Source organism: Muntiacus reevesi, chromosome 13, assembly GCF_963930625.1.
Source record: "Muntiacus reevesi chromosome 13, mMunRee1.1, whole genome shotgun sequence".
In the NCBI taxonomy this organism is placed as follows: Eukaryota; Metazoa; Chordata; class Mammalia; order Artiodactyla; family Cervidae; genus Muntiacus; species Muntiacus reevesi.
Window position 1 is genome coordinate 66,921,935 of NC_089261.1, and position 22,786 is coordinate 66,944,720.

At 39.8% G+C, this 22,786-nt stretch overlaps 1 protein-coding gene across 1 annotated transcript in view; it reads right to left on the minus strand.

Annotated features, from left to right (window-relative positions):
* The window catches only part of LOC136145497 (protocadherin-23-like), a gene marked incomplete at its 5' end in the record, with an annotated part of 197,197 nt that overhangs the window by 39,442 nt on the left and 134,969 nt on the right, over positions 1–22,786 (minus strand). The window lies entirely within an intron of this gene.

The following is a 22,786-nucleotide window of genomic DNA, read 5'->3' on the forward strand; positions in this document are numbered from 1 at the left end:
ACTATTACAACATTGTTAATCAGTGATACAAAAGAAAATGTTTAAATAAATAAAAAAAAGGAGAAAAACTCCTAGGAGGTAATAATTTCAGAGTGGAGGCCAAAGAGGCCTTACTTAAGATTTCCTTAAATAAGGAAATCTCTCCTGACGTCCAAAGAGGAAAAACAAAAATCAAATCACTTTCAATGCCCGGATAACCTCTTAACTGCTAAGGAGAAGGGATAAGAGAGTGCTGGAGGGAGGTGCAATTTCAAAAAAGGTAACTGGGGGGAAAGCACCACTAAGAAGGTGCAATCTGAGTAAAGACGGACCCATACGAGGGACCAGACCTGTCATTTGGAGGAAAAGCATACCAGAGATGAGAGCACATGCAACGGCCCTGAGACGGGAGTGCAGTGCGTCCCAAGCCTGATCAGAATAGCAAGGAGACCAGTGGGTGATATCAGAGGGGCGGGGAGGGTCACAGGGGGTTCTGTGGGCCTCTGAGAGGACCATGCCTCTGACACATCTGAGGGTTGTAAGCAGGGGAGTAGCTTGATTTGCCCCTTGAAGGGCAGCAAGGCTGGAAGGAGGGAGGGAATCCAGGTAGGAGCCAGAAGAATCATCAAGTCCAGGACCGCAGGTGACTGTGAAGCTGCTTTTCCTACAATCTTAGCTCCAGGCCCATTTTGAGATTTAAAATTTTCCACATATTAGAAAAGAAATCGAGTGCCTCAAATAGTGCGAGATGGATCCCATACTGACTTTCTGTCTGTGCTTCCTTCATCTAAAAACAAGGAGCAGGAAAGAGCACAATAGAAGGAAATAATCCCTGCAGTTTTTAGTTTTCTAAAGGGAAACATATGTTCCTACTTCAAAGCCCCATTTTCCATTTCTCTCTGGCATACTTTGATACTTTCATCTTAGGCAAAAGTCCTTGGTACGTCACAACAGGGTTTTCTCCTCCACTTACCCTCTTCTCTCTCTCCTTTGTCTGTCTCTCTCTCCCCCACTGTGGCAGGAGGCACTGAGCAAAAAGGAAAATCAAAGGCAGTGAAGAAGCAGCTTTGGCAAGGACAAAGGGAGGCTGCGGTTGTGGACTCTGGAGGGAGCATGTGCCGAGCGTAAGGGAGGGCGCAAGAGAGAGAGCATCATTTACTATTGTTTGGGGTGAAGTTTTGACTGTGAATTCGGAAACGGTTCTCATGCTCTGAGGGCCCATGAATACCCAGCACTGAGGACTGAAAAAGATCAGGGAAAGAATTAAAAATAGTGATCTTCCATGTTCTAAGTTGAATAAAGTGCCAGGGCTATGCTAGTTCTAAATGCATACAGTAGACACAATGAAAAAAAAAAATAAATTAACATAACAGCATATCAATACAATGAAAAAAGAAAAAAGAAATGAACAGTAGAAATAAAAATGATGTATGGCAAAAACCATCACAATATTGTAAAGTAATTATTATCCAATTAAAATAATTTTTTAAAAATTAAAACAAAAACAGAAAAACAATGGCAGTACCATCTATTCTGTGTCCTTGACATTTAGACAGGTGCTGTGTCTTCAGCAAACTGAAGTAACCCGTGGGTCCCCAGGTGGAGTGGAGTGAGGGGCTGCAGATGGGAAAGGCTGCACCCCATCTCACAAAGCCCTGCTGGTTCTTCAAGCTGGATTCTTTCCCAGTTTTGCTTTCCCTTTATCTTCCCTTTCCTTGTCATTTTAAATTTCTCCTCAAGATCAAGAAATCATTTAGGTTTGGGGGTGGGGAGATGCTAAGAAAGCAGGTAGGAGAAGAAATGAGAGTGGCGAACAAGTGAAGAAATGAGGCTCGCTCCACCTTAAGGTCTTCAAGAACAAAGATGTTCATTGCTGGGCTGCCCATGAAGACTCCAGATCAGGCCACGCCACCCAAAACAAGCCAAATGTTAGACGGACAAATCTAACAACAAACTGTTGTTACAGTTAAATGATTCTTCCTGCAGGAACAGTATTACATATAGATCTCAGTTTTCTTTTTCATGAATCCAATTTTTATCTATTGAATGTGTCAACAGGGGGCGCTTTCCTGTCATAACAACCATTTGTGAATGAATGTTAAGTGTGCTTTACATATATCTTCTCCTTCAACTGTTATAATCTCATTTTCTAAAGACTTTTATGGGGTCCTCCATTTTTATAATAAGGAAACCAAAGCACAAAGAGGCTAAGTGACTTGTCCAAAGTAAGAGAGACTATAAACAGCAGATCTGTAACTGGAATGGAGATCCATCTGTCCCCAAAGCCCCCATGACTTGAGACTTTTAAAGTATTGCTATGGCATAACTTCGACCTTTCATGAAGGAATGTTTACAGACCATGCTACGGGCAACGCCAACCATGGCTTTTGTCTCAGAGGAAAAAGGAAAACAGAGCCCCTGCCTACAAAGAATTAACATTTCTGAGACAAGCATTGTACAGCCTGTCTGTGGCACAGAAGATTGGGATCTAATACCTGGCCCTGCCTGTCTCTGGGACCACAGCTTCGACAACCTAAGATGGCCCAACTTTCAGCTGCCTCTTCCACAAAGCGGGGCCACCTGCTCACCTTGCAGGTCTGTTGTTACAAGGAGTGATATCATATGTCTGAAAGCATTTATTATGGCTAACCACCACCAATTAGAAAAATTTACAGGCTCTTTATCCTAAATGCTTGGGAGCAGATGTATTTGTATAGAAATTTTGAATTTTTTAAGTTTCATAAAAGAAATACAGTGCATCCCAGTGAAGTCTGGAATGATGGCCCATAATCTGGGCTGCAAAATGGACGAATAAACACATTTACAAGGATAAAAAAACAGCCTCAAGGATCTCACAAATGCTGGGGACATATACCTTTCCTGGAAAGGGATTCCAGTTGGACAAATAACATTTAGAAAGAAGCTCTTAACAGAGTGCCTGACCCTTGGCAAACAGACTGCAGCCCAAGCACCAGCTGTGCTGGGAGTGAGTTCACCAGGAGCAGGGTGGTGATGGTGGAGGGCTCTCCTGAGTGTCTCCCTGGCCTCATTAGCACCTCACTCACTGCTGGGGACCAGAGTACTAAGATGAAAAGCATCTTCACAGAGAAATCAAGCCCTGAGCCTTTGGAGTGGGAGGAATGACTCCAAGACCCTAGACTACCAGAGGACTAACCCTAGGGAGCATCAAACAGTGAGAACTTCCACAAAGGGAGCCACTTGAATACAAGACCTGGCATCACCCAACCACCAGTAACACCCTGTGCAGGATGCCTCATCCAAACAACAAACAAAAAATACAAACCAAATCATCAGCAGACATGATTACCACCTCACTCAGCCTTGCCCATCAGAGGAAAAAAAAAAAACTCATCACAAATCTCACCTTATACAAAGCTTACACAAACCACTGCACCAACCAAAAGGAAGAAAGAATTCAACTTTGATCCATGGGAAAAGGAAACCTCAAACACAATAAGATTCAAAAAAAATAATGAAAAGGCAAAGAAATACTATACAAATGACGGAACAAATGAGAAACACAGACGTCCAAATAAATCAAGAGGAAAGAGGCAAACTACCTGAAAAAGAATTCAGAATAACGATAGTAAAGATGATAAAAAAACAGAATAAATAGCATAATATCTGAAGCGGAAAAACAAAAAAGTGAGCTGGAAGATAAAATGGTGGAAATAACTTCTAAAGAGCAGAATAAAGTGAAAAGAATGAAAAGAACTGAGGATAGTCTCAGAAACCTCTGGGACAATATCAAATGCACCAACATTCAAATTATAGGGGTCCCAGAAGAAGAAGAGAAAAAGAAAGGGTATGAGAAAATTTTTGGAGAGATTATAGTTGGAAATTTTCCCAACATGGAAAAAGAAATAGTCAATCAAATTCAAGATGTGCAAAGAGTCCCATATAGGATAAACCCAAGGAGAAACATGCCAAGACATATACTAATCAAACTAAAAAGATTAAATACAAAGAAAGAATATTAAAAGTAGCAAGGGAAAAGCAACAAGTAACATAAGGGAAACCCCATAAACTTAACAGTTGATCTTTCAGCAGAAACTCTGCAGGCCAGAAGGGAACAGTAGGATATATTTAAGGTACTGAAAGGGAAAAATCTACAACCAAGATTACTCTACCAGGCAAGAATCACATTCAAAACTGATGGAAGAAATCAAAAGCTTTTCAGACAAGCAAAAATTAAGAGAATTCAGTATCACCAAACCAGCTTTACAACAAATGTCAAAGGGACTTATATAGTCAAGAAATACAAGAGAAGAAAAAGATCTACAAAATCAAACCCCAAACAATTAAGAAAATGGCAATAGGAACATATATATCAATAATTACTTTAAATGTAAACTGATTAAATGCTCCAACCAAAATACAGACTGGCTGAATGGATAAAAAAACAAGACCCATACATATGCTATCTACAAGAAACCCACTTCAGAACTAAAGTCACATATGGGCTGAAAGTGAGAGGATGGAAAATATATTCTAGGCAAATGGGAAGCAAAAGAAAGCTGGAGTAGCAATCCTGATATCAGACAAAATGGACCTTAAAATAAAGAATATTACAAGAGATAAATAAGGACACTACCTAATGATCAAGGTATCAATCCAAGAGGAAGACATAACTATAAATATCTATGCACCCAACATAGGAGCACCTCAATACATAAGACAAACAGTGACAGACATAAAAGGAAAAATTGACATTAACACAATAATAGCAGGAGATTTTAACACCCCACTCACACCAATGGACAGATCATCAAAACAAAATCAGTAAGGAAACACAAGTCTTAAATGATACATTTAGATGAGATGGTCTTCATTGATATCTTCAGGACATTCATCCAAACACAAAAGAATATACCTTCTTCTCAAGTGCACATGGAACATTCTCCAGGATAGGCCACATCTTGGGTCACAAATCAAACCTCAGTAAATTTAAGAAAATCGAAATTGTATCAAGCATCTTTTCTGACTAGAATGCTATGAGACTAGATATCAATTACAAGAAAAAAAACTGTAAAAAACATAAACACATGGAGATTAAACAAAAGGTTTCTAAATAACCAACAGGTTACTAAAGAAATCAAAAGTGAAATAAAAAATTCCTAGAAACAAATAACAATGAAAACACGACAACTCAAAACCTATGGGATGCAGCAAGAGCAGTTCTAAGAGGGAAGTTTATAACAACACAATCCTACATCAAGAAATAAGAAAACTTCAAACAAATAACCTAACTTTACACCTAAAACAATTGGAAAAAGGAGAACAACAACAAAAAAAATCCCAAAATTAGTAGAAGGAGATAAATCATAAAGATCAGAGCAGAAATAAATGAAAAAAATGAAAGAAACAATAGTAAAGGTTAAAAGATGCTTCTTTGAGAAAATAAAATTGATAAGCATTTAGCTATAGTCATCAAGAAAAAAAAGAGAAGAATCAAATCAACAAAATTAGAAATGAAAAGGAGAGGTTACAACAGACAATGCAGAAGTACAAAGGATTATAAGAGACTATTCTGAACAACTATATGGCAATAAAATGAGTAACCTGGAAGAAATGGACAGATTCTTAGAAAAGTTCAATCTTCCAAGACTGAATCAGGAAGAAATAGAAATTAAGAACAACCCAATTACAAGCACGGAAATGGAAGCTATGATACAAAATCTCCCAAAAAACAAAAGCCCGGGATTAGATGGCTTCACAGGAGAATTCTATCAAACATTTAGAGAAGAGCTAATCTCTATCCTTCTGAAACTTTCAAAAACTTGGAGAGGAAGAAACACTTCCAAACTCATTCTATGAGGCCACCATCACCCTGATACCAAAACCAGACAAAGACAACACAAAAAAAGAAAACTACAGGCCATTATCACTGATGAACATAGATGCAAAAATCCTCAGCAAAATTTTATGAAACAGAATTCAGCAACACATCAAAAAGCTCATATAACATGATCAAGTTGAGTTTATTCCAGGGATGCAATGATTCTTCAATATACAAATATCAATCAATGTGATACACCATATTAACAATCTCAATAGGTGCAGAAAAATTCTTTGACAAAATTCAGCACCCTTTTATTATTAAAACTCTTCAAAAAATGGGCATAGAAGGAACATACTTCCACATAGTAAAGGTCATATATGATAAGCCCACAGCAAATATTATTCTCAATGGTGAAAAGCTGAAAGCATTCCCCCTAAGATCAGGAACAAGACAAGGGTGTCCACTTTCACCACTATTATTCAACATAGTTTTGGAAGTCCTAGCTATAGCAATCAGAGAAGAAAAAGAGATAAAAGGAATCCAGATTGGAAAAGAAGAAGCAAAGCTCTCACTGTTTGCAGACGACATGATACTGTACATAGAAAACCCTAAAGATACTATCAGAAAATTACTAGAGCTAATCAGTGAATTTAGCAAAGTTGCAGGATACAAAATCAATATACAGAAATCACTTGCATTTCTATACACTAACAATGAAAAATCAGAAAGAGAAATTAAGGAATCAATCCCATTCACTATTGCAACAAAAAGAATAAAATATCTAGGAATAAACTTACCTAAGGAGACAAAAGAGTCTTCCCTGTAGCTCAATCAGTAAAGAATCTGCCTGCAATGCAGGAGACCCGAGTTCTATCCCTGGGTCAGGAAGATCCTCTGGAGAAGGGAATGGTACTCTACTCCAGTATTCTTGCCTGGAGAATCCCATGGACAGAGGTACCTGGCAGCCCACAGTCTGTGTGATCGCAAAGAGCTGGACACGACTGAGCAACTAACACTACTACTACTAATACTACTAAGGAGACAAAAGAACTGCACACAGAAAATTATAAGATTGATGAAAGAAATCAAAGATGACATAAACAGATGGAGAGATATTCCATGTTCCTGGGTAGGAAGAACCAATATTGTGAAAATGACTATACTACCAAATGCAATCTATAGATTCAATGCGATCCCTATCGAATTACCAATGGCATTTTTCACAGAACCAGAACAAAAAATTTCACAATTCATATGGAAACACAAAAGACCCAAAATAGACAAAGCAGTGTTGAGAAAGAAGAATGGAGCTGGAGGAATCAACCTTCCTGAGTTCAGATTATACTGCAAAGCTACCTATACTGCAAAGCTACCTTTGGTACTGGCACAAAACAGAAACATAGACCAATGGAATAAGATAGAAAGTCCAGAAATAAACCCATGCACCTATGGGAACATTATTTTTTACAATGGAGGCAAGAATATACAATGGGGCAAAGAAAGCCTCTTCAATAAATGGTGCTGGGAAAACTGGACAGCTACATGTAAAAGAATGAAATCAGAACACTTCCTAACATCACACACAAAGATAAACTCAAAATGGATTAAAGACCTAAATGTAAGACCAGAAACTATAAAACTCTTTGAAGAAAACATAGGCAGAACACTCAATGACATAAATCAAAGCAAGATTTTCTATGACCCACCTCCTTGAGTAATGGAAATAAGAACAAAAATAAGCAAGTGGGATCTGATCTAACTTAAAAGCTTACAGCAAAGGAAACTATAAGCAAGGTGAAAAGAAAACCCTCAGAATGGGAGAAAATAATAGCAACTGAAACAACTGACAAAGGATTAATTTCCAAAATATATAAGCAGCTCATACAACTCAATACCAGAAAAACAAACAACCCAATCAAAAGGTGGGAAAAAGACCTAAACAGACATTTCTCCAAAGGAAACACACAGATGGCTAACAAACACATGAAAAGATGCTCAACATCACTTATTATTAGAGAAATGCAAATCAAAACTACAATGAGATATCACCTTACACTGGTCAGAATGCCCACCATCAAAAAGTCTATAAACAATAAATGCTGGAGAGGGTGTGAAGAAAAGGAAATACTTTTGCATTATTGGTGAGAATATAAATTGATACAGTCACTATGGAAGACAGTATGGAGATTCCTTTAAAAACTAGGAATAAAACCACCATATGACCCAGCAATTCCACTCCTAGGGATATACCCTGAGGAAAGAGACACACGTATCCCATTGTTCATTGCGGCACTATTTACAAAAACTCTTAGAACCTGGAAGCAACCTAGATGTCCATTGACAGATGAATGGATAAAGAAATTGTGATACATACACACAATGGAATATTACTCAGCCATAAAAAGGAACTCATTTGAGTCAGTTCTAATGAGGTGGATGAACCTCAAACCTATTATACACAGCGAAGTAAGTTAGCAAAAGAAAGATAAATATCATATATTTACACATGTATATGGAATCTAGAAAAACGATACTGAAGAATTTACAGGGCAGCAGTGGAGAAACAGACATAGAGAACAGACTTACAGACATGGGGAGAGGGGAGGAGAGGGTGAGATGTATGGAGAGAGTAACATGGAAACTTACATCACCATGCGTAAAATAGATAGCCATCGGGAATTTGCTCTATGACTCAGGAAACTCAAACAGGGACTCTGTATCAATCTGGAGGGGTGGGATGGGGAGGGAGATGGGAGGGGGGTTCAAAAGGAGGGGGACATATGTACAACTACGGCTGATTTGTGTTGAGGTTTGACAGAAAACAACAAAATTCTGTAAAGCAATTATCCGTCAATTAAAAAATAAATTTTATACTCAGCCGTTAAAAAGAATTCATTTGAATCAGTTCTAATGAGATGGACGAAACTGGAGCCCATTATACAGAGTGAAGTAAGCCAGAAAGATAAAGAACATTACAGCATACTAACACATATATATGGAATTTAGAAAGATGGTAATGATAACCCTATATGCAAAACAGAAAAAGAGACACAGAAGTACAGAACAGACTTTTGAACTCTGTGGGAGAAGGTGAGGGTGGGATGTTTCAAAAGAACAGCATGTATATTATCTATGGTGAAACAGATCACTAGCCCAGGTGGGATGCATGAGACAAGTGCTCGGGCCTGGTGCACTGGGAGGACCCTGAGGAGTCGGGTGGAGAGGGAGGTGGGAGGGGGGATCGGGATGGGGAATACATGTAACTCCATGGCTGATTCATATCAATGTATGACAAAACCCACTGAAATATTGTGAAGTAATTGGCCTCCAACTAATAAAATAAAATTAAAAAAAAAATAAAAATAAAAATAAAAAAATAAAAAATAAATAAATTTTAAAAAATAGCCTCATTTGAGTTTGACTCAGGTTTCTCATCAAATGAGCTTTTAAACATTTCCATCTTGAGAACTTTCAGATCTACAGATAAAAGGCTGGGGATCTTTACTACTCGGATGCAGGTGTGCTGTGAGCACCGGGTGCAGGGAAGCCTCGGGACCCTTGAGACAGGTCCTCACAAACAAAAGGCTCTTTCAGCCCAGTGGGTGTGCAGTCCTGAGACTCAAGAAGCCCTTTTTAATTGGGAGATGTGGTCCCTGAGACATCTGGGGAGTGAAGAGGACCCACTATGGTCCCTCCCAAAGGGGCTCAAGGGCAGTCTCTTCAGATTCCAAATCAGAATCCTGTCACTACGGCCAATCCAATCACTTTCCTGCTCTCCTTCAGCACCTTTTCCATAAAAGTCCTTCCCTTGCTCCTGTCTGTGGAGCATTCCCAGCTACTTCTGGTTGAATGCTGCCTCACTTGAATCAAGTTTTGTTCAAATAAATTCTTGAAAGTTAAAAAAATAGGATTAAAAAACATATTTCAAGTGAAAATAACATCCTATAAAATATAACGACATTAAAAAAAAGTCTCTGTCACGTTTTAGGATGCATGTCTTGGAGGGAGAGGGAGAAAATGGGAAAAATCTAAAGAAAAGTCTTGATGGACAGATTCATGGGGCTTGATTTAAATGCTAAGGAGGATAGATTTTATTCTGCACATCTGTAGATTCAGTAAGAAGTGTGGTGTGCACACCTTGAATACATATATATTTACTAATAAATTATGTATTCATTTACTGCCTGTATTATTTATATTAAAAACACCACAAAAGGTTTATAAGGATGAAATTCAAAGTTGTCACATTTTCCTCCTAAACCCCCACTTGGGACATTATTACCATCATGAATGAAGGGATGTGATCAAACCTAGGTTTAAGAAAAAGATACCTGAGGTGGCAATTTAAAAGGTGGATCTTAAAAATAAACAAAGAGGTTCCTTAGTCAAAAAGTTATGAAAATGCTGAATTAACCAAGTCAAATATGTTCTCTGACCCTGGATTTCTCACAGAACCTTCCAGAGGCATGTTTCTATGAGGTGAGGTGAGTTCTAATGTGTTTTCCACTCTTATTTACCACAGAACTCTCAGTGGAAGGGGCATCTCAGGAGGCAAGAATGCCACAGGACATAGGTGGGGAAAGCTCATCTAAGCTCACTTTCTCTATCTCCTCAAGTGTTCACCCCCCAATCCTCTGAAACTAAACTTCTATCTAGCTCCTCAAGACTGCCTTGGTCAGGCAACCTCTGAGAGACTGTCCAGAACTGCCCAAATTAGCAGCTTCCAGATTCCTGGCCCTTGAAACTGTATGACATATTAAATGTGTATTATTCAACCTGTAGTACAACTTAAATAGCCAACATTTATCATGAGCATATATAACAGTGAAGGGCTAGTCAATTTGCTTTCCATTTTGCTAGTCTGAGACAATGTTCTCAGAAGCCTGGAGTGGTGACACAGAGTTGATACAGCTTTATCTCAGTTAAATGTGGGAATTTAGGAGCTAAATGTGGGAATAACTTGTTACACAGCAATAGGTAACTGATACACCCCATAAATTCTCAGTATATTTAATTTTAATTTTTAAATTTGTCTTATCTTTCTCTTTCCACCAACAAATTGTGATTCACTTTGATATAATTTTAATCATTTAAGTTTGAAAATTATGGTAAGAGACTCTTAACCAATCTACCTGAATCTCAATTCTCACAAGAGGTGTTGTGAAAGTTAGGAGTATTTTGGGAAAGCACCAGACTTGAAAGCATACAACACTGGAGACAGGGGGGTTGTCTAGGACCATCAATGCATATGGAAAATTTCTGCTGTTTGTCTGTTTTGGCTATTGTCTACTCCCCATGCTCTGTTTTTGCCTCTGTGCCTCCTGAATAGTAGAATATTAGTATCAATCCTTCATATCTCTTAGCATTTTCTGGGCTGTTCTTTCCCTTGCCAGTGCATTAGAGTCTACAGTTCATAATTCAATGAGCAAAGGTGAAGGGAACTGAAGGTCCAATTTTTAAGGAAAAAAAAACAAAACAGTGAGCCATGGTGTCACCAGAGTCAAGAAAAGCAGTGTTCAAAGAACAATTTCAAGTCCTTTGGGAAGCTGAACAAAATGAAAATAAAGAATCTGAGGATGTGTCACAATGTAAATCACACTCATAAAAGCAGTTGTATTAGAGGGGAGGGATGAAAAGAAGGATGAAAGAAAGACTGAAAAGTGAGAAAACAGACAACTATTTTAAGTAACTCTACTGTGGGCTTCCCGGGAGGCGCTAGTGGTAAAGAACCTGCCTGCCAATGCAGGAGACAAAATAGACTCAGAGTCGATCCCTGGGTCAGGAAGGTCCCCTGGAGAAGGAAATGGCAACCCACTTCAGTATTCTTGCCTGGAGAATCTCATGGACAGAGAAGCCGGGTAGACTACAGAGGGTCTCAGAGAGTCAGACACTACTGAAGCAATTTAGCACGCGCACACTGTGAAAGACGGAAGAGGAAGAAATGGCTTTCTCAAAAGGTACATGAAACTAAAAGAAGGCTTTTTTCAAAAGATGGAAACCATTATTATGCCTTGCATGCTTACGGGAAACATTCAGTTGAATTTGAGAAAATCATTATAGAAGTGAAATCCTTAAGACAGCTGGAATGGTTGGGAGCCTGATCAGCAGAGGGGCTTGCTTTCGATGCAAACAGGGAAATCTGTACTATGCTAACAGGAAAGAGGGCAAAAGATATGGGCTGATAGCTAGCAGGAAGGTAAGGTCTCTCTCAAGCAGGTATGTTATTTCTCTCCATGTTCAGCTGCTTAGGCAAGTACAGAAAAGGCAGAGTCAGGTTGATATGGGGCTGGGGTTTTACCTGGAAAGTTCTATGGAGTAACAGAACTAAAGGGAATTTGCAACCGAGTGACTTTAAACTAGTGATCTGACCAGGAGAAGAGTTATCTATGGATATGGAGATGCTATGTGAGTGAAGAGAAAGATTAGAATGTCTATCAGAATACTGCATGCTTGAAATCAAGGTTTCAGAGGTTGCAAACCAGAAAGTCAAGGAACTGAGAAGTTTTTGGGGTCGGATTGTTAAAATAAAACGGACAGTAAAGTTTCCAGGAGGAAACAACAGTAGAGAGGAAAACTGAGTAAGATGTAAAAGTTCTTGATGACAAAGAGATTTGGAACACGACAGCAGCAACAAACAGTGTCCATGGTATAGTCTGACAATGTAAACTTCAAAAAGACTTGGTTTTGAAGAATGAAAGGGGTAGGAATGATTTGGATGCTGTGATGGGCGACAGGAGGGCAGCTGCCTCAGCACCTTAATCCTGGCTTGTGATTAATGGATATAGCTTCTCTGAGAGAGCAGGGATGAGGGATGCCTGTTGTGACCAGAGCAAGAAGATGAAGGCGCTGTCAGAGATCAGACTGAGAGCATAATGGCGTGTGCTAAATGACGGGCCAGGAGTTCCAGAGCGTGTGTCAGAAGACTGGTCTGAGTTAAAGGGTGAACAGAGGGTCAGTAGGAGACTGGCCTGAACTAAAGGGAGAACAAAACAGCATGGGGATGAGAAGACAGATGAGGGGCGGCTGGGAGGCTTAAATGTCTACAGATAAGAATGAGGTAAACTGGTATTCAAGACATTTTGAGATTAATCCCGGTACTGTATTAAACAATGGCAGACAAGCATTTTGAAATATGATTCAGACAACTGAGGTAGAAAATGTGGGCAGCTGGGCAGTGGTTTATTCCTGAAATTGGGAAGGGGTGATGATCAATGAAATATATGATAAGAATAAACACTTGGAAAATGAGATAATACAATCTGTTAAAATGAAAATGAGCATGTCCTAAGTTTCAGTCATGCAGAATGAATGCAATCTGGAGATCTAATGCACAGCATGATGATTATAGTTAATAAAACTGTATTGTATAGTTTACTTGAAATTTGCTGAGAGTCTATCTTAAGGGTTCTCACCACTCACTATGTTTGATGACAAATCTGTTAATTATCTTAATTGTGGCCATCATTTCACAATGTATACATATAATCAAAACCACCATGATGTATACTTTAAATACATATGATTTCAATTTATTAGTTGCATGTCAATAGAGTTGAGGGAAAAGAGAAAAAATGAGTATGCCCTTTAACTCAGCAAGTTTGCTTCTAGAGATTTATTTGCTTTGCACACAAAGTCCATAGTACAACTTCAATAGTCAATATTTATCATGAAAATATACAATGGTGAAGGGCTAAGTCAATTTACTTTCTGTATTGCTAGTCTGAGACAACCATCTCCTAAGCCTGGAGTGGTGAGATAGAGTTGAAATAGCTTTATCTCAGATACATATTTCAGCTACAGAATTTGAGATGTTAAAAAAAATAGAGATAGAATATTAATAAACATACACACCAAAAAAGAAACATTCATTTGCTAACAGTGAATGGTAAAAGGAAACAGGAGTTAGATATAAATATGGAATAATTCAACTACTGTGAAAAATCACTTGATTTCTAGTGTAATCCAATTACTTATTTTCATTATGTAATTTTATAGCATCCTCCTGACTTCTATGTATGAGGTAAATAGCCACAACTGTAGGAGAAAAAAATGGCCTATTTCAGAAGTACTATGGGTAGAATGCAGGAAGTGATTGAGTTTAAAAATAGTGACAGTCATCATAGGGATAAACAGAGAAGAAGCCCAGAACATCCAGGTATAAGAAAATTCTTCTACTGATGAATAGATATCTCTTAGCAACAACAGGCAAATGGGTTCTCAGCAATTTCTTCCAAAGAACTTTCAGGAAAAACTATAGATTACCAAGGTAATTCTGTATAGTTAAAGGCCTTTGGCAAGGTGCAGTCCATTGTTTTAAATAAATTCATTATTGCCCAGAATCCAACATCTTAGATTAAAATATCTTGCCTGAGTTCATTAATTTTTCAGATCTAAGCTAGATGGCTTTTAGGGGATAGTCTACCAAGTCATTATCAACCTTGATATCTTCATCTTTACCAACTGTTTTGATTAATAACCTGTGCTGTGAGCAGATATTGCAGGGTGATGATGACAGATGCAGACTTCACCCTATAGATATGCACAGTTCATCTCAGAAGAAACTGACAAAGATTACGCTGACAGCAGAATAAATACTTCACACTGAAACACACACACACACACACACACACACACACACACAAGCTGCTTGCTCTTATATATTCTGAGGCAAACACAAGGAAAATTGGAGGCAGTTTTAGGTCCAAACAAGGTGAAATTAGGAAGCTGTTAAAAGGCTATGATTTGGGGGTGAGGGAAGACTCTTCAAAAATTTGTCTTTAAAAATATATCAGCAGGTCTGCCCCCAAGAGAACCTGCTTCCAGGCAGGTTAAGTGTGCAGCTCCCTCAGAGGTCCCCTGCCACTGCAGACACACATGATGGACAAGGAGAAAACAGCCACCAAGATGGAGAAGAAGGTGTCCAAGTGCTGAGGAAGGAGGAGACTCTTAGGCTCTGATAGCCATTTTAGATGCTAGATGCTAGAAAGACTCATATAGTAGAAATAGCATGATCCCCTACTCCGCAGTGTTGAATGTATTGTTCTCTGCTCATCCCAAGAAAGATGAAACGACCCTATTCACCACACAGATCTTTGGGTCCTGCATTTGGCAATCAAGACCTGGAAGCAAGTCAAATCATCAGGAGGTCCTCTAAGTCAAGGCAATATCAGATGGGAGCCTGGAAGACACGGCTGACTCTTCTTGGTGGCTTCCCCAACAGTGCAAGAGACATCTGAGAAAATGATGCATATGCCTTTAACCTGGGCATATTTACATGAGAAAGTTGTTGCCTTGAGGGAATGGGGCCGCAGCCAGGCCAGGCTGCCAAATGTCCATCACCCTCCAGGGGACGTGACTGTCTGTGGAGGCCACTGGAAGACAAGGGTGGACCAACACATCCTGCATTCAAATAAAATCCAGGAAAGTCTGAGGAAAGAAGAAAAGGCAGATGGGCAGACCTGGATTTCCCCTGGGGAAAAGAGCTCACTCATTCCACAGTCAGTGTTTAGACAGGTGTGGCATGAATCATCAGTCACTGCTCCTTGGGTGTTGGGGTGTCTGTAGTGAGGAAGAGGAAGAGAGCCTGAGGGGTGACTACTTTGATGACCTGTGCTTCGATGACACTGGGATGAACCACTGGTTTGTGGTTTGTGCATCACCCAGCTGCAGGAATCTGGGTCAGAGAAGAAAAAATGTAAGTGAGGCAGAAAAAAAAAAAAAAGAAAAAGAAAGTGAAACCCAGGGATGTCTCTGGAGGTCCAGTGGTTAAAACTTCATCTTCCAATGCAGGGGGTATGGTGGTGATCCCTGGTCAGAGACCTGTGTGTGATCCCTGGTCAGAGACCTATGATGCCCCATGACTTACAGTCAAAAACCCAAAACAAAACAGAAGCAATACTGTAAGAAATTTAATTTTAAAAAAGTGAAATGCAAAGATGATAACAAGCAGGAAGGTGGGGAAGCATCATCCAGGAGCTCTGGGAGGGGCTGAAAGTTGTGGATGCAGAGGATGAGATCATGATCACCACTGAACAAATGCTCTCTATCCCAGGCAATGGGAAGGAGGAAGAGAGTACAGAAGAAGCCTGTGGCCTCTGATGGAGCCAAGTCCTCGCTTCCACATCATGCTGGCTCTGAAGCATGGATTGCTCTAGGTTTATGGGGCTTGTCTGAAGCAGGTGACTGCCACTTCACCCTCAGACTTGGACTTCCTTGGTCTCCACAAGATGGAAGAATGGAAGATGGCAGAGATGGATCCCAAACAAAGAGCATCTGAAGTAGACTTGGAAAAGAAGGGGGATGAGATACAGGACTCAGAAGGAAGAAGTCAAGATGAGGAAGATGATGACAACAGACAGGAAAGTGGGGGAGGAGGGTGACTCTGCCCAGGACTGAGCAATACTGGGACTTGACACAAAGGAGAAGAAAATGCTGAGAGTAGCCCATAAACCATGACAAAAACTTTCTCTGATGATTTAAGATGCTACAATGGGTCAGAAGTTAAACTGAGTAGTGAATTCCCTCCATAACTTTGGATGTTACTTTGAAGAAATTGGAGCAAGACAAGGTAGCTGCAAAGATTTTTTTTTTTTTTTTGGTATATTCTGATACCTACCAGGGTTCTCATCAGCCCTTTGACATCCTTTCTGGGAAAAGTCTGCATTGACTGCATCTTCTTTTTCTGTATCCTGATGCTTTGACATCTGGGGCCTTGATTGTCCTGGGGGGACTGCCGGGATCAGGCAAGTGTGCCCTTCCAATGTAAACAACAATTTGAACCACCTCCTGCTCTCTACAGGCTGGCTCTCTACACTCTGGGCTGGTCACCCCATAATCACCTGCCCTGCTAACTCCTGCATTGGCAGACAGATTCTTTACCACCAGGCTACCTGGAAAGCCCCATCACCTGCCCTAATCACTCCATAATCAACTGTCCTAATCACCCCCTAGCCAGGTACCAGGTAACTAGAGATGGCCTTTATGGCCCAGGCTACTGAGACTATTCAATCTAGCCAATCTTAAGCCTGCTTATTCTGCCTCTCCCACTCCTTCCCTCCGAAACCACAACAAAGACCTTTGCCCAAAGTTTTCCTCTTTCCTCTGCTTCCTGACTGACTCTCATGCCTTCCATCATGCATATACTACATACACTCACTCTCGTAATGTGGCATGCCCTTCCTCTTGGGATCTGTGAGCATAACAAATTGTTTTTCCAGTGGCAGCCATCTCCTTACTAATATAAAAATAATAATAAAATCTATATTAAGTCAGGAAGGGTGCAGACCAGGTGCCATCTATAACAGAGCTGGGCTTAGGATGTCACCTCAACAAGAGGATGAAGTCCCCACAGGAAGGATGTTTCTATCCCCAAAAAACAAGAGTGTGTTGTACTGTGTTGGAGGGTTTTCCATCTACAAAACAAAGAGTTTTTATAGAGGAATATCCTATAGATACAACATTGTACAGAATACTCACATATGCCATTGTCTATAACAAAATACCATAGAGGGATGGCTTATAAGCAATAGAACTTTATTTCTTATAGTTCTGAAGGCTAGGAGTCTGTGATTAGGGTGCCCTACCATGGCTAGTTTCTGGTGAAGACCAAGACTTCTTGCTGTGTCCTCAGACAGCAGAGACGCTGAGGAGCTCTCTGGGGCTTATTTCACAAGGGCACTAATTCCATTCATGAGGGCTCCACCTCCATGACCTAATCACCTCCCAACGGCTCCATCTCTTAATATCACCTTGGGTTTTAGGATTTCAAAATATGAATTTGAGGGGAACACAAATATATAGACTGTAGCTATCTTGAACTTGAAGAATATCTTCTCTTTGATTTCTAAAAACTACCAAAAGCTGCTACAGGGTCTTACATACTTTCTTAGTTATCCTGACAATCAAATACCTTTTATAGCTGGAGAAAGGAAGCATCTCTTTCAGTCTGGGAAAGCTTTATGGACGGATGGTGTAGTTAAAGAGGAACTTGAATGTTGCAATAGAGATTGGTGAGCTGACAGGGAAACAAAGCATTCTTCATAGAGTAAGTGTGCAGGGTAGGGTTCAATATGAAAGCAGAAAGAAATAGTCAAGGAGGTTTAAATTAAATATCTGGATTGATTTTTTTTATTCTACTGCCAACGTTCCTAATTGATGCACTCCTTTTTTTAGCAGTAAAAAATTTCTGGCATCAAGTGATCTTATTTTTATTAAGATAACCAACTAATTAGAAACAGATGTTCAACTACTGCAGCATTGGATTTAAACTGGTTATTTAATCCTAGGATGCCTTTTACAACTGGCACAAAGTCTATTAATAATATATTTCTGAAGACTTGGGTAAATATTTCTATATGCATATATTGAGGTTTAAATAATCACATAGACTTAAATTAACCTAAACTCCTTTGTCTACTATTGTTTTTGTTTCCCACTGCTTTTCTAACATAGAAGAAAAACATTCCTGAAACCACACATACGGTAAAACCTAAACAAATAGACCATGGTACTTTTATTGAGTTAAATGACTTTCAAGTTAGTTTCTACATGAATGTTGTTGTTCATTATTCAGTCACTAAGTCATGTCAGACTCTTTGCAACCCCATGGACTGCAGCACATCAGGCCTCCCTGTCCCTCACTATCTCCTGGAGTTTGCCCAAGTTCATGTCCATTGAACCAGTGATGCTATCTAACCATTTCATCTTCTGTAACCCCCTTATCCTATGCTTTCAATCTTTCCCAGCATCAGAGTCTTTTCGAATGAGTCAGCTCTACACAGCAGGTGGCCAAAGTTTTGGAGCTTCAGCTTCAGCATCAATCCTTCCAGTGAACACTCAGGGTTAGTTTCCTTTAAGATTGACTAGTTTGATCTCCTTGCAGTCCAAGGGACTCTGAAGAGTCTTCTCTAGCACCACAATTCAAAAGCATCAATTATTTGGCACACAGCCTTCTCTATGGCCTAACTCTCACATTCATACATGACTACTGGGCAAGCCATAGCTTTGACTATATGACTTTGTCTGCAAAGTGATGTCTCTGCTTTTTAATATGCTGTCTGGGTTTATCATAGCTTTCTTTCCAAGGGGTAAGTGTTTTCTAATTTCATGGCTGCAGTCACCATGTGTGATGACTTTGGAGCTCAAAAAAATAAATCTGCCACTGTTGCCACTTTTTCCCCACCTATTTGACATGACACGATGGGACTGGATGCCTTGATCTTAGTCTTTTTAATGTTGAGTTTTAACCCATATTTTTCACTCTCTTCTTTCACCCTATCAAGAGGCACTTTTCACTTTCTGCCTCTAGAGTGGCAGAAGAGTATCTGGGGTTGTTGACATTTCTTTTGGAAATCTTGATTCCAGCTTGTGATTCATAAAGCCCAGTATTTCACATGATAGAAGTTAAATAAGCAGGATGACAATAGATAGCCTTGCATACTCCTTTGCCAATTTTGAACCACTCAGTTATTCCATGCCCAGTTCACTTTGCTTCTTGACCTGCATACAGGATTCTCAGGACACAGGTAAGATGGTGTTGGAGAAGACTCTTGAGAGTCCCTTGGACTGGAAGGAGAAAAAACCAGTTAATCCTAAAGGAAATCAGTCCTGAATATTCACTGGAAGGATAGTTGGTGAAGTTGAAGTTCCAATATTTTGGCCACCTGATTCGAAGAACTGACTCACTGGAAAAGATCCTGATGCCAGGAAAGACTGAAGACAGGAGAAGCAGACGACAGAGATGAGATGGTTGGATGGCATCACCAACTCAATGCACATCACCAACTCAATGGACAAGTTTAAGTAAGCTCCATGAGTTGGTGCTGGACAGGGAAGCCTGGCATGCTGCAGTCTATGAGGTTGCAAAGAGCCAGACATGACTGGGTGACTGAACTGAACTGAGTTAAGATGGTCTGATATTCCCATTTCTTTAAGAATTTTCCAATTTGTTGTGATACACACAGTCAAAAGCTTTAGTATCACCAACAAAGCAGAAGTATATGCTTTTCTAGAATCCCCTTGCTTACCCTATGATCCAGCCAATGTTGGCAATTTTATCCACAGCTCCTCTGCCTTTTCTAAACCTAGTTCATGGTTTATGCACTGCTGAAGCCTAGCTTGAAGGATTTTGAGCATAACTTTACTAGCACGTAAAATGAGCACAGCTGCACAGTAGTTTGAACATTCTGTGGCATTGCCCTTTTTTGAGATGGGAATGAAAACTGACCTTTTCCAGTCCTGTGGCCACAGCTGAGTTTTTCAAATTTGCTGATATATCACTTTAACAGCATCATCTTTTAGGATTTTAAATAATTCAGCTGGAATTCCATCATCTTGACTAGTTTTGTTCATAGTAATGGTTCCTAAGTCCCACTTGACCTCACACTCTAAGATATCTAGCTCTACATAAGTGACCACATTATCATGGTGATTCAGTTCATAAAGACTTTTTTTTTTTTTTTTTATAGTTTTTCTATGTATTCTTGCCACTTCTTAATCTCTTCTGCTTCTGTTAGGCCCTTGCCTGTACTTTATCATGCACATCCTTGCATGAAATTTTGCCTTGATATCTCCAAATTTCTTAAAGAGATTTCTAGTCTTTTCCATTCTATTCTTTGCCTCTATTTCTTTGCATTGTTCATTTAAGAAGGCCTTCATATCTCTCCTTGCTGTTCTCTGGAACTTTGCTTTCAGTTGAATATATCTTTCCCTTTTTTCCTTGCCTTTAGCTTTTCTTCTTTTCTCAGCAATTCATAAAGACATCTCAGACAACACCTTTGCCTTCTTGCATTACTTATTTTTTGGATGGTTTTGGTCACTGCCTCCTATACAATGTTATGAACCTCCATCCATAGTTTTTCAGGCACTCTGTCTACCAGATCTAATATCTTGAATCTATTCATCACCTCCACTGTATAATCATAAGGGATTTGATTTAGGTCATACCTGAATGGCCTAGTGGTTTTCCCTACTTTCTTCAATTTAAACCTGAATTTTGTAATAAGGAGCTCGTGATCTGAGCCACAGTCAGCATCAGCTATTATTTTTGCTGACTGTATAGAACTTCTCCATCTTGGTCTGCAAAAAATGTGATCAGTCTGATTTCAGTATTGACCATATGATGATGTCTATGTGTAGAGTCATCTTTTGTGTTGTTGAAGGGGGCATTTGCTCTGAGCAGGGTGCTCTCTTGACAAAACTCTCTTAGCTTTTGCCCTGCTTCCTTTTGTACTCCAAGGCTAAACTTGCCTGTTACTCCAGGTATCTCTTGACTTTGTACTTTTGCACTCACTCCCCTATGATGAAAATACTTGTAATAAATAAATCTAGATTCATTTGTTCCATCAATTCATGTCTTATGTAGGTAGCTTCTCCCAGTAATTTCAAAAATTAGACCAGAAAGGTAATAGCAGTACTGATCTATATGAGTGCATATAAAGCAGATAAAAAATTAAGGAAAGTCTCTAAAACAGACTACATAAAAATAATGTGCAGAATGATGTATATAGAAGGCTATTTTTACTGCACTGTAATGGAAAGTTGACCAAGCTATTCCTAAAATGTACTTGAAAATGTAGAATGATCAGGGACAATCGAAGCAATCTTGAAAATGGGCAAATCTAAAAAAATGCATGATATCATGACCTATTATAAAGCTAAATAATCAAGAGAATATATAGCTAGTACAAAGGTAGACAAATAAGTCAAAAAATAGGGTGCCCAGAAATAGACACACATATATAATCACGAGATTTATGACAGAGGTGACACTGCACACAGTGAGGAAAGACTGACCATTTCAGCAAAAGGTGCTGGGTCAACTGAATATCCACACTGGCAAGAAATGAAACTTCCCCCCATGAGACTGAAATCATAAGTGCAAAAGTTAAAGCAATTAAATCTTTGAAAGAAAATGTCTTGATGTCCCTGTGCACTGTGCTAAGTCACTTCAGTCGTGTCCAACCCTTTGCGACCTGATGGACCATGGCCTGCCAGTCTCCTCTGTCAAAGGGATTCTCCAGGCGAGAATACTGGAGTGGGTAGCCACTTCCTCCTCCAGGTGACCTTCCTGCCCCAGGGATCTAACTTGAGTTTCTGGCATTGCTGCTGCTGCTGCTAAGTTGATTCAGTCGTGTCTGACTCTGTGCGACCAAATAGATGGCAGCCCACCAGGCTCCCCCTCCCTGGGATTCTCCAGACAAGAACACTGGAGGGGGTTGCCATTTCCTTCTCCAATGCATGAAAGTGAAGTCGCTCAGTCATGTCCGACTCTTAGCGACCCCATGGACTGCAGCCCACCAGGCTCCTCCGTCCATGGGATTTTCCAGGCAAGAGGACTGGAGTGGGGTGCCATTGCCTTCTCCTCTGGCATTGCAGGCAGATTCTTTACAGTCTGAGTCACCAGGGAAGCCCTTAATGTCCCTAATATAAGCAATACTTCTTAAAGGGACAGAAAAAGTATTGGCTGAAAAGGAAGACAAATGGATAGTGCCCCTATAGATCTTAGGGTTCCCTGGTGGCTCAGACGATGGTCAGTTGACACGAACATTAGAAAGGACAAATCAGCGATGTATGCACTGTGCTGTGCTTCAGTCACTCAGTCACGTCCGGCTCTTTGTGACCCTGCGGACTGCAGCCCACCGGCACCTCTGTCTATCGGGATTCTCCAGGCAAGAATATTGGAGTAGGTTGTCATGACTTCCTTCAGGAGATCTTCCTAACCCAGGGATCAAAACCAGGTCTCCTACATTGCAGGCAGATTCTTTACTGTCTGAGTCACCACAGAAGTCCAATAATACTGGAGTGGGTAGCCTATCCCTTCTCCAGGGGATCTTCCCAACCCAGAAATCGAACTGGGCTCCCCTGCCTTGCTGGTGCATTCTTTACCAAAGCAATGAATGAAACACATCAAATATACAAAAAAAAAAAAAAATCAAGAATTTATAATCAAAGTAAGAAAAAAATCATCAGTAATGTTTGAAGATAGTAAATGTATCGACTCATTAT